Genomic DNA, 12,768 nt, shown 5'->3' with positions numbered 1-12,768 from the left:
TGCAGTAGTGGAGTGTCCAGTCAGTACAACGCCAGCACAATAAGGCAAGAAAAATGTATTAAAGGCATCCATATTAGAAAGAAAGAAGTAAAATTGTCTTTATTCACAGACAATGACCCTGTACATAGGAAATCCTTTGTAGGAATCTATCAAAAATCAACTAGACTTAAGTGCAAGGTCACAGGATATAAAATCAACATGCAAAAAAAAAAAAAACAACAAAAAAAACAACTGTGTTTCTATATATTATCAATGAACAATTCAAATATGAAATAAATATAACAATTCCATTCACAATAGCATCAATTTAGGAATAAATTTAATAAATGAGGTACAAGATAACAAATTAAATACAAGATTTGTATATTGAAAATGATAAAACATTGCTGAGAGAAATTAAAGGAGATTTAAATAAATGGAGAGAGGTAACTTGTTCACAGATTTCAAGACTTGATATTGTTAAAATGTCAATTCTTTCAAGTTGATCAACATAATTAATACAATCCCTAAGAAATCTCAGAAGGCATTTTTATAGAAACTGACAATTTGATTCTAAAAGTTAAATGAAAATGTAAAGATAAAAAATTGCCGAAAGAATTTTGAAAAAAAATCTTTTGTTTTTAAATTTCAAAATCTCTGATCTTGCTCCCTTCCAAACCATTCTATATACTGCAGCCCATTTGTTTTCTAAAATATGTATCTATTAACAATATTCCTCTGCTAAAAATTATATGTCAGTTGCCTTTTGCCCTTAGGATGGTCTTTTCCAAAACACAGCCCCCACGGCCCTTAAGACACAGCAATGATCTAACTGTTACAGTACTTTTTTTTTTAGCTACATTTCTCACCCTCCTTCACCACTCAAATCTAAATAACAGCCATATGGTACTAATTTCTATTCCTGGAAACCCAGCACTTCTGCTTCTAGGTCATTTGTGCATGCTGCCCACCTTGCCTTAAACAAATTCAGTTCCACTCTTGCTTACCTTAGCCTCCCCTGTCAAATTCAGCCAGCCCATTCTACTTTCTACTGAGTCTCAGCTTCAATGTCACTTCTTTAGGGAAACCTTTCTTAAGTACCTGTCATAAGACTATATTAGGTGCCCCAACTATGTACTACACGGTAAAGCAAGGTTTTCTAATAAAGCATTCTTGTAGCCACTTACATATGCCCCATCAAAAAGGAAATTCTACCTCTAACCCTCTTTTAATTACAAGAAACTTACCTTATTCATTTTTTGTCCTGTTTGAAGTTTTTAAGTTGGTATTTATAAGTTGAAAACAAACATTTAAAAAATATATTAGGGGCAATAAAAATGCTGCAATATGGGTGAACCTCAAAAACATGAAGCTAAGTAAAAAAAAAAAAAAAAACCAGCCACAAAAGACCACATACTGCATGATACCATTCATGTGGAATGTCTAGAATAGGCAAATATGAGACAGAAAGTAGATTAGTGGTTGCCCAGGGATGGGAGAGGGGGTGGGAAGAAGAGAAATGAGAAGTGACTGCTTATGGCACAAGGTTTCTTTTGGGGATACTGAAAATATTCTAAACCAAGATTATGGTCATGGTTGTACTATTCCAGATATACTAGAAATCACTCAATACTAAAAACAGATGAATTTTATGAATGTAAATTCTATCTCAATAAAGCTGTTTTAAAAAAAATCTATTAGAAATAATTGGCCTTTCAAGATACTGCTTCTTCCTATAGAACAGTCATTACAAAGGAATTAAACATTAAATGTAATTTATGTATACTGTTAAATACTGTGAGGACTAGTAAAGATGTAATTAAGAGTATGAATATTAAAAGGAAACTGAACCATAACAAATCATATTTTGTCCCATATGTCTCACATACCTTATGACTAGTAATAAAAAGAACTAAGAATATAATCTATTCTTTAAAAGTAACTTTAGTAATTAATATAGAAATGTATAAATGTAAGGAGTGATAACAACCTCCCTCCCCCTACCAATTCTAAAAATTGGTTAAATTCATTAAAAGATGGAGATAAGATGAGAGACAGGAGATAATTTGCTGAATTTATGGTAACCACAGTAGTCACTTTTCATGTCGCAGTCAGCTAAAAGTAAACTAGGGAAGCTAAGAACAGTAAAGATTTAACTTTATTTAAAGTAAAAATAAGTTATATTAAAATTGTTACTGAAATAAATTTCTTTAGATTGGTGTAAAATCTTTTACAGGCCAAGGAAAATCAGATTTTAATATCTCAAAATCACCTTTCTCTGTTTAATAAGGCATATCCAAGGCAAAAGAATAGAGCCTTTGTCTTCACAAACCTCAATATATATTCCCTGGCACAGTAATTGGCATTTACAGACTATTAAATACTTGTGTCTGAATGAACACTGAACAAAGCAACCATGATTACAATGTTTTTAAAAATATGTATGAAAAAAGATAAAGGAAACATAACAAAGTAAGATCAAAGTGGCCATTTTGAGATTGTAATTTTATTCCTGTAATTTTGTATTTTTTAAAGTTTCATTAATAGAAGTATCTTCGGTCTTATCCATGTATAAATATAATTAAATAATTTTAAACTATTAGTATACATTGCTTTACAATGATTTAACAAGCTTTCTTAGTCAATGTGAAATGATAATATTATCAATTTTATCAAATGCTTATTACATGCCAAGCATGATTTCAGTATTTTAAATATACTAACTCTTTCAATCTTCACAATAATCTTATGAGATACATAGGTACTTTTATAATCCCTGTTTTACAGATGAGGTCACTTAGGCACAGTGAGATAAATGACTTGCCCAAGGTGACACAGCTGTTAAGTGGCAAAATTAGGATTGCTCCAGAACCTAAACTCTTCACTACTATACTTTGCTGCTTAATACCATTGTTTAAAAAGAATGCAAAAGATCCTGGAATTAAAGACTTCAATACAGTAATCATTCTAAGGACCTCCTGCTGTTCCCTGCTCTCTCCTGAGCTCTATGAACCATTAAATATAAAGTTGTAATCAATTCCACTATTGCAAACAAAAAATCACAACTCAATTGAAGAAAAATATCTTCAGTTCATATACAGCAAGTCTTTTTGAAATCTTAGTAATAAATAACAGTAGTAAATCCTTAGCAAAGCAAATTCATTAATAAAGTCTTAGAACAGTTTACAAGCACTGAAGTGACATTAACTGCAGGATAGGATACAGATATAAATTGCTGGTACAACAGCAGAACACAACATAGTGAACCAAAAAAAAAAAAAAAACAAAACAAAAAAAACGGGACAGAGCAAGCAGAACAGACTGAAGAGTTTTAAAGTAGTAAATCCAGTATGATAGAAAAATTTTGCTGTACACCAGAAACTGACACAACATTGTAAACTGACTATAACTCAATTAAAAAGTTAAAAAAAAAAGTAGTAAATCCCAAACTTTTAGACAATGACACTTTATGCTTCCATTTTCATTTCACAACTCTCTTGATTCTCATTTTGATATGGCATGTATTATTTTTTAATTTTAAGAAAATCAAAACAATTTTGATATTCCTTGGGACGCCACAAAACTGGGGCTGGAAATGACTTCTTTAAAAAGACAAACATCTAGTGTTGAGGCATAACCATGTACTGCTGGGAAACAATAGTCACAGTGAGATCAACTGGGAGCGTATCAATCAGAAAACGGGTTGTTTCTTTTTGAGAAAAGACATCAGGAAAACTGGAAGACTCAAACTATACCAGACTCTGCAAATTGTGGCAATAGCCACAAAGCAGGAGACAGTCTTAATGTATACTAATACTTATCTGTCCAGCCACAATTGCATCAATAGCAAATACTACTGATAGCAGAATTTTTAGTCCACAGAATACATGGATTTATATGTGTGTGTGTGTGTGTGTGTGTGTGTATCTCACTTTATGCTTCCCATTTTCATTTCTGTATCTGTCATTCTGTATCTATATCTCAGACACACACACAGGTATATACACATACAAAAACATGTATTATATGAAATATGTGTATGTATTCCATACTAATTCTCTTAGAGTATCTTGCTTGTTAATGGCTAACTTTATCTGTGAAATGCCTTAAAAAGGATCTTAGCTATAGAAACCATGGTTCTTATGGCTAAAAAGCCATAACATTTAGCAAATATATCCTTCAAATCCCAAATAATAATAATGCATACTGACTTTCAACTAAGCTTAGGTTTTTAAAATTAATATGTATATTTCTTAGTGTTGAGATTTCTGTAAAAATACTTGAGAAAATATGCAAAAGCATGAAGTTAGAATCCACTAAACACTGTTAACAAAGGTTTATCAATGTAATAAAGATTAAACTGTCCTCCCAGAGAATTTTCTATTTGCAGTATTCTGAAAGGTTCTGAAATTAGTTTCCTGGATTTTTATAGAATTAAAATATTTTGTCCACTATGTGAAAATATGAACCTAGTAAGAACAGAAGAAATCTAAACACTTGTATTTAAATACACACATATTCAATACAGGTATTTAACCTCAACAATAGGCTAGCCTAAAATATCAGGTAATTGAAGTGCTAAAGAGAATTTGGTGTTATCTTTGTGTTATATGCCAGAGTAGGAAGAGAGAATACTACACTATACTCAGCTTATGGAACTAAAGTTAATATTAAGACCAGTCCAGACAGTCTCTTCTCTTTTTCTTTTCAGTTATATGGAAAGAAACGTAAGAACAGGTATGTGAATTCCTTATTATTAAAGTGTACTATATACTGAGATAGTTAGACTGTATAAAATACATTTGGGGGAATGGGGGAAAGTATTTTTAGATAATTTGGACAATTCGGTATTGTCCTGAAGAGAAAACCAATCTAGGCTCCACTGTTAGAATCTGTAGTTGTTGTGTGTGTATACAATTAATATGTAATTATTTCACTCTCTCTTATGTAGAACTCCAAGCACCTCAGGGGCAGGAACAAGAATATTTCATATCATGTCTTATGCCCCATCCTCACCCCCAAAGAAAACTGCCTGGCACATAACAGAAAAGGAACACCATATCACAGAATGAATGAAGAAAATAACTATGAAGAATTCACAACAAAGCACTGTACTTTTTCCTGAAAAATTACACTCATGGAAATTTTACAGTTATTCTTGACTACAGCATTTGGTTACCCCAGTTGTAAGACAAGAAGAACTAAATTTTTCTTATTTTAATCCATATCCATTTCTACTCTATTTGTTTCTTCAAAATACCCATGACAACTAACCAGGATCTCTCCCAAGTGACAGTAATGAAATCATCCCAGTGTCTTTAAGAGGCTTAATTTAATCTATTTTCCAGTCCCTTAACTTTCTTCTCTTTCCTATTAGTTTTTTCCGTAACACTTACTAAAGTTGCATTACCAAAGCTAGAAGTGATGACATGAAGGTCTGAAAATACACATTATAAATGGAACAAATAAGCTCTTCACACACTTTCTATATCATATGATTTTGGCTATTTTATCAACTGCTGTCTCACAAGATACAACTATGTATTTGCTCCTACTACAGTTTATTCTGTTTACGAGAAACTTTTTTAAATTTGAATAAGTCTTTTTTTTTGTTTCATCATAACCAACCATTATTGTTTGAACATACAAGATGTTCTAATAGTTTTAGTCCTAGTCTTTCTCTTGGGTGTCAGTCACGGAGCTGTGCTTACTATAGACATCCTCTCAAAATCAAATATCCCCAAACAAACTTAAAATGGCACCATTATTTTTTCCAGTCAACAAATGAAAACATTTTATACTAACTCTGTTTTCTCTCTTCATATATTCAATCAACACAACCTACTGATTCATTAAACAGGTTTCCCCATACCTACCTGATTTTCAACCTTTCAGTCTATCCTCTATCCTCTACCACTTAAACTCTCTAAAACACAGGTCAGAATAAACATTGTTTTAGAGCTCAGAAACTTTCCCACTGGATATAGTTCCCAGCCTAATATTCAAGATCCTGTGTTATCCAATTCAAAACCACGTCCTTTGATCTTCTCTCCCAAGTACTCCAGTAAAAACAAAAACCCTCCTGTTGGGCCAAACCGGCCAAATAAATGTTTACTTCATGCATAGACAGTTAAACTACAGACACCTTTGATTATAGTTCTTTTTATCATGGGGGAAAAATAATTTCCTTTCCATTTTCCTTGTCTAACCCAAGCCATACTTCAAGACCAATTCAAGACCTTCCTTTTTCATGAGGCTTTCCAATTGCCACAGTCCTTACAGCTACTCCTTATCATCTTAACATAGTGCTCTACTCATAGCAGATATTCAATAAATATTTGATGATTACTTCTAGGGTGACCGTTCATCCCAGTTTGCCCAGGGAAGTTCTCATTTAAACCTGTTGTTTGGCATTGCAGCACTCCCTTGACTCTCAGTGTCTAGGTTTGTATAAAAAAAAAAAAAAAAAAAACAGAAAAACAACAAAAAAAATACAACCACTTTAGTTTTCTCTCATTTTCAAAATATTACTATTTTATGACTTAAAAATGCAAATGGAGCAATGTTACTAGAATAAGATACTTATTCCTGAAATACAGCACTAAATATTTCTGGTTAAGTAGACACCATACCGTAAGTATGCTTTAAGGCAATTCTTGGGGTGATTTTGCCCCCCAGGAAACATCTGGCAATGTGACATTTTTATTTGGCCAGGGATGTTGCTAGACATCCTACAATACACAGGACAGTCCCCACAACAAAGAATTATCTGGCCCAAAATGTCAATACCCTCAAATAAGAAAGTTAATAAGATCAGAAGGATATTTTTAAACAATGTAGATGTTTTATAAGAGGAACTAAACAAATCTGATCTTTAATCATTTGGCTAGATATGATGGTTATCATGCAATCAATTAAAGTGGTTGGGATGAAATGGAAAGACTATCACTATGAACTCAATAATTTGGGTTTGAATTCCAGTTTTGCTATGTGTTCTGGACACAAGAGACTGGTAAAACTCAGAGGCTCAGTTTTCTAGGCCACAAAGGTAGCTATGCCTTCTGTTCCCACCTCCATACTACTGCCACATCAACCTTTCTAAAACACCATTCTGTTAAGAATATTCCAGCAATCAAAAATCTCCTCCTAGATTTCATAAGTCATCCCACAGTATAGTCTTCCAACCCAGTGATTCAACTTTCTCACTTGTTCCCCAACAAACTTTTATCTTCACAGGCTCCTCTTTATACCCTAGTCAAATTAATCACTCATTCTTCTCCCTGTACTTTTTGATTGTGACAAAACAGCAAGAAATACCTTTCCACCTGTACCTAAATCCTAAGTCCCAGCTCTCACATTCAAGTCCATATAAATCTTTCTTCTATGAACTCTCATTATTGGTTTCAGAGAGAACCAATTTCCGTGTTCATTCTGTCTCCAAGCTAAACTCTAAAGCACTGGAGGCTTAGTATCAAGCTGTATTCAGTCATTTAAACAAATATTTATGTAGCAGCTACCACTGGCCAGGTATGGTGCTAGACAGGAATTCAAAGACGAATTAAGACAGAACTAAATGATTATACATTACATAGTGCTGGTTGTTAGCTCTCTCAGTTCTCTCGGGCTGTACTGTCACTGAAACCTACACTGCCTGCTCATCAAGTTCCAAACCTCTAGATTCAGGTTTCTAGACTCATCTGTTTTTTGGATTTTGTTTTTTAATCCTCTCCAGATCAGCCCTAGCTAAAAATAACTCAATGGCAAACAAGAGTTTCACTATGACAAGTCAACACAAAACCCATTATCTCCCTCCTAGAGGGGAAATTAGAGAGCTTACTCAAAAGATATTAATATCCTAAAATTACTAAATTAAAGTACTCTTTCTATATCTACTAGTTATTAATAGACATACAGCATAATCTCTATAATTATAAAATACATTACTAATTAGGCACTAAATGCATACAATTAAAACCCTTCTCACTAAATTGACAGCATCTATTAAATTCCATTCCTCAAGTTTATTAGACTCACAGGTCATTTGCAGACTTAGTCAGGCCCACTCCTGCTTCTTAGTCACACTTTCAAACAAAACAACCCTTAACAGCCATACAAGGTTGGGTACTTTGTGACTCTCTTACAGGCAGATGAGCAGAAGCTCTTGAGTGGAGTAGTAGAGGGTTGTGGGTGGGAGGTATTTCCTTCTAGTAAACTGTAGAAGTGGGAGATGGTCTGATTCATCCTCATGAATTCTAAACCTCTAATTTTTAACTAAACACTACCTCCCTCTTCTTCTTCCCAAATATTTTCATAAACTTCATATTGGATATTATGGTATTGCATTATCTTGCTTCTATTATTTTTCACATTTCAAGGAGATATAATCACTTTTTCTTTTCCTCCTTATAGTCCTTTAACAATCTAAGAACTTTCAATTTTATTGAAGAATTTGAAACTTTTCCAAGATCAAAGCAAACAGTATGTTTTGCATTTTTTGTCTTCCTCTTAAACAAGCTAGTGTTTTCCTAAAAGTGTCCATTTCCTCCATAACTTAGATTCCCAAAAGAAAGATCCCAGAGGACATGATTATGAGTAAACAGAACAAGCAAAATAAGAATTTACATTACTGAAAGCCTTAAAACCTTTACACGTTCATTTTTGCTACTAAACTATCTCAACAGGAGTCAACACGCAGTGTGCTTTGGCTAGTGCAAGTCATTACTATAAGGAACAGTACATTATTGTAACTCAATCCATTTATACTAAGACACTACTTAGTGCTATTTACTACTCAAAATGTCTCTTTAAAAAATAATGTCAAAATTAAACTAATTTACAGATATAGTAATAGATACGTTCCTAGCAGAAGGGCAAGGAGGCAGCGACCTGTATAAGTTAAGAAGGAAAGGAGCCCTTTTGGCTTACCAAGGCATCAGCACCAGCCAGGAACCCAGGAAAGTTTGGCGTAGGGATTTGCATGCAGGGTAATCCCAAAAATGGGACTGAGGAGAGCAGTAACATCAGTGACCCAGAAGGCTCACGGAATGTGAACTATAAGCTTTGGGGTTCCTTATCTGATATTCCCAGAAAACAAAAGAGCTTGGGTTTCTTCCCCTTAACAAAAACAGACTACATATTTTAGGTAAATCTGATAAACTTGTTAATATTTACACTTGAGAAATTTCATTTTTAAAATGCAAAGTTAAAAGACAAGAATAATAGATAAGATCATGCACATCAGCGGACTTGGGCTCAGGTTCTACCAAAAACACATGTCTAAACTTACTGGAACCAACATTTCTTCATCTGTGATACATATTCTTACTACTACTAAGTAACAAGGAAAACATCAAGTGCTTTTTAACGTATCATGTTGTATTAGGACCCCTACCCTATGTGACCAGAGTAACAAAACGGATTTAAATCAGTAGGATTTTTTTTTAATTACAAAAGCAACATGTTCATGACAGAAAATTTAGAAATCATAAAAGTACAAAGTTTAAAAAAAGGTGCAACTGTTAACCTATCAAAGAGAGATATCACTATTTTAATTTTAAAACTGATTTTTAACATCAGACACTGCAGATAGTATTTTCTTCTTTAATCAATGGGAGAGTATAGTTTAAATACTGCCATTATGCAGAGTATGTGTGAAACTCCTCATTCATAACTAGTATACGGATCATACAAGTCATGCAAGAAATTTGGTCTCATTATTTTACGGCTTCATTTCAACATACATCTTTGACAATCAGATTGATTCAATTTAATTTCATATAACTTAACTCCTACTACACACAAGATACTGAAAGCCTGTTCAGACAATAAAGATGAATATGATACTGTCCCTCATTAAAATGCTCACAATCTACACTAGACAGACCAAAGTACAAGATTTGTGGTATTACATATACTCTAAAAAGATACATAAACAGTGATAGGTAACACTGAAGAGGAAGTAAACCCAGTGGGAGATTAAGAATTTCATGGAGAGAAAAAAAGTACTCTATCCAGAACGAACAATAAAAGGTAATAAGCATGAATGTCCATGAAGTATTCTGACAATAGCAAGTAAATCTACAAAAAAGGTTAATTGGAGTTGGACTGCTGCTAACCCATTTTTACTCACTAGGCATAATAATGACTTTAAACAGTTTTTCAAAACTCAAACCAACCCTAAGAGGAAACGAATCTGCCATTACTGAGGATATTCAGAGAAATGTGCCATAGATTTAGTGAAAATAAATCCATGATGCTTACATTGCTAAAGATCTCTCCCCCATTTAAGCTTGGCACTTTGTCTTGAAGGTACCTTATGTTCCCAAATAGATTATAATATTTTAACCAGAAAAACCCTGAGTTTAAAAGAATACATAGAAATAATCAATTCAACTTTTTATGTCTTTGTAACATCCCTTGCCACAGGACCATCCAGTAGTCTTTACTGCTGAAGGTTACTTACAACACTTTTTAAAGGTAGTCCATACCATCTAGGAATAGCTTTATTAGAAAATTCTTCCTTATATTAAATATTTCCCTACCTCCAGTGTATACCTATTGTCCTAGTAATGATCTCCAGAGTTATACAGAATAAGTCTAAAAAAAAAAATCAATCTATATACAGGTTAAATAAATCAAGATCAAATTTTTTATCAGGCTTGGTCTGAATCTTAATGCATTACATTAGCTATGTGACTTTGCATTTAGTTTCCTTACCTGTAAAACGGGGATAACATGACACCTCCTACAACACAGATGAACTCTGAAGACACAACAATAAATGAAATAATCCAGACACTAAAGGCAAAGACTATATGATTCCATTTATATGAGGTACCCAGAAGAATCAAATTCACAGACACAGAAAGTAGAATGGTGGTTACCAGGGGCTGGGAGCAGAGACAAGAGGGGAATGAGGAGTTACTGTTCATACAGCGTTTCACTTTGTAAAGATAAAAGGTTCTAGAGATGGATGGCGGTGATGATTGAGCAACAATATAAATGTACCTAATATGCCACTGAACCATAAATTTAAAAATGGTTACAATGGTAAATTTTATTTTGTATATTTTACCCCAATTTTTAAAAATGGGGATAACAATAACTACAACTCAAAACTGCAGATTAAATGATTTAACATGCATAAAATGCCTTATACAATACTTGGTATATAGAATATGCTCAAATGAGAATGACTAATATATTTTATCAATCATGTGGCCTTCTTTAGCTAAATTCCATTTTTTAAGAAAGCAAGAAAATGCAGTATCATGTCTCTAGATGTTCACAACACTGTACTGCTCACATTAAAGGAGCTCTAAGTATTTGTTCTATTAAAGAAAAAAAATGTAAAGCCACGTTAGAATCACTGAAAAACCACTGCTAAGAAGGGAATAAAACGCTCATCTAGATGTACAACTTCTGATTCATTTAAAACACACACACAAACCACGTTAAAGTAACATCTCCTTGGTACAGAAGAGCCTAGAAAACAAAACTTCAGGAGATGTTAATCAGTGAATGATTGCCAAACTGTAAGTGGTGATAATTATACATATTAAATTGCTTTATTAACCTAAGCTTATCATATTAAATTACAGGTAAATTGTACCAATGGCCCCCTACAAAAAACATGCATAAAACAAAGAGGTCAGCTAATAAGTCCATTCTCAGAAATGGAGGGCTCTGAGTGAAAAAATACAGTAAGTGAAAACAACATACCTATATCTGACTCAGAGATGAAAAGTCAGTCTGAGTTTAAACTGTCTTCATAAACTGGGAAGAAAACTCATTTAAAGTAGAATGGATTTAACAGGATATGAGGAATTTACCAGATTTCCAATCTCAAAAAATTTTAAAAACAGAAGAAATAATCATTTGCCTTGGCCAGCTTGAATATTAAGCAGCTTAAAAACAAAAGGTATGATCACATGATCTCAAAGACCATTTCTAATTTTATTTACTATGATTTTAAGTTCTGCAAAAGTTCCTAAGGGCCCCACAGAGAGCCTAACAGCTGATACCTATTTTCTCTTAACATCTTTATTCTCAATCTGTTGTCACCTCTACAGATATACGGGGGTTATGTCAGCAATAATGAATCTCTCAAAGAAAAAGGGAAAAAATAAGAAAGCAACAAACTTCTGGATACTGACAAACAATTTTCACTAACAAATACTGATCAGATAACACAGTCTTTATGCATATATATGCAATACTAAACTCTCACCTACAACAGTGCAGCACAGTAGATGAATAAACAGTCTAAAACTCATTTAGAAAGTATTTCACACATACTTTTGCCTCCCTTTTGCCCACATGTAAATTCCTTTTCAATTAGCACAATTCACAGTAGGAATGAAGGAAACAATCTGGAAACTTAGAGAGATGGTTAAGTCAGTTCCTAACCCTCCCCCTCAGCAATGAATATTTTAAATAGTAAATAAAGATTTTTATGTATTAAATGCACTTGTTCATTCTTTTGTATGAGGCTCTTGAGAAAGTCTAATAAAAACCATTAAAAAGGGGTCCTTTCTTTGAGACCCGACCCCAACACTGTTTCTTTCCTCAGTAAAAGTATACTTGTTTTAGGTAAATTTCATGAAGAAAATGTGGACTTATGGAAAATTAGACTTAATTTTTCTTTTTTACAAAAACACAAGAGCCTGAAAGTACAAGTACTAAAACTAAAAATGTTAAGTAACTGTAAATGTAAAAATCAGGATGATATTACTGATTACTGAGCTGATTACAGTCCAACAGGCCAAAGGAAGATATAAATGATGTTAC

At 33.2% G+C, this 12,768-nt stretch overlaps 1 protein-coding gene across 2 annotated transcripts in view; it reads right to left on the bottom strand.

Moving 5' to 3' along the window:
• The window catches only part of SLAIN2 (SLAIN motif family member 2), a 63,271-nt gene that overhangs the window by 42,801 nt on the left and 7,702 nt on the right, over positions 1-12,768 (bottom strand). The gene's annotated exons all lie outside the window — the stretch shown is intronic.

This window comes from Camelus ferus, chromosome 2 (genome assembly GCF_009834535.1).
Source record: "Camelus ferus isolate YT-003-E chromosome 2, BCGSAC_Cfer_1.0, whole genome shotgun sequence".
In the NCBI taxonomy this organism is placed as follows: Eukaryota; Metazoa; Chordata; class Mammalia; order Artiodactyla; family Camelidae; genus Camelus; species Camelus ferus.
This window is presented reverse-complemented; position numbering and strand designations above follow the sequence as displayed.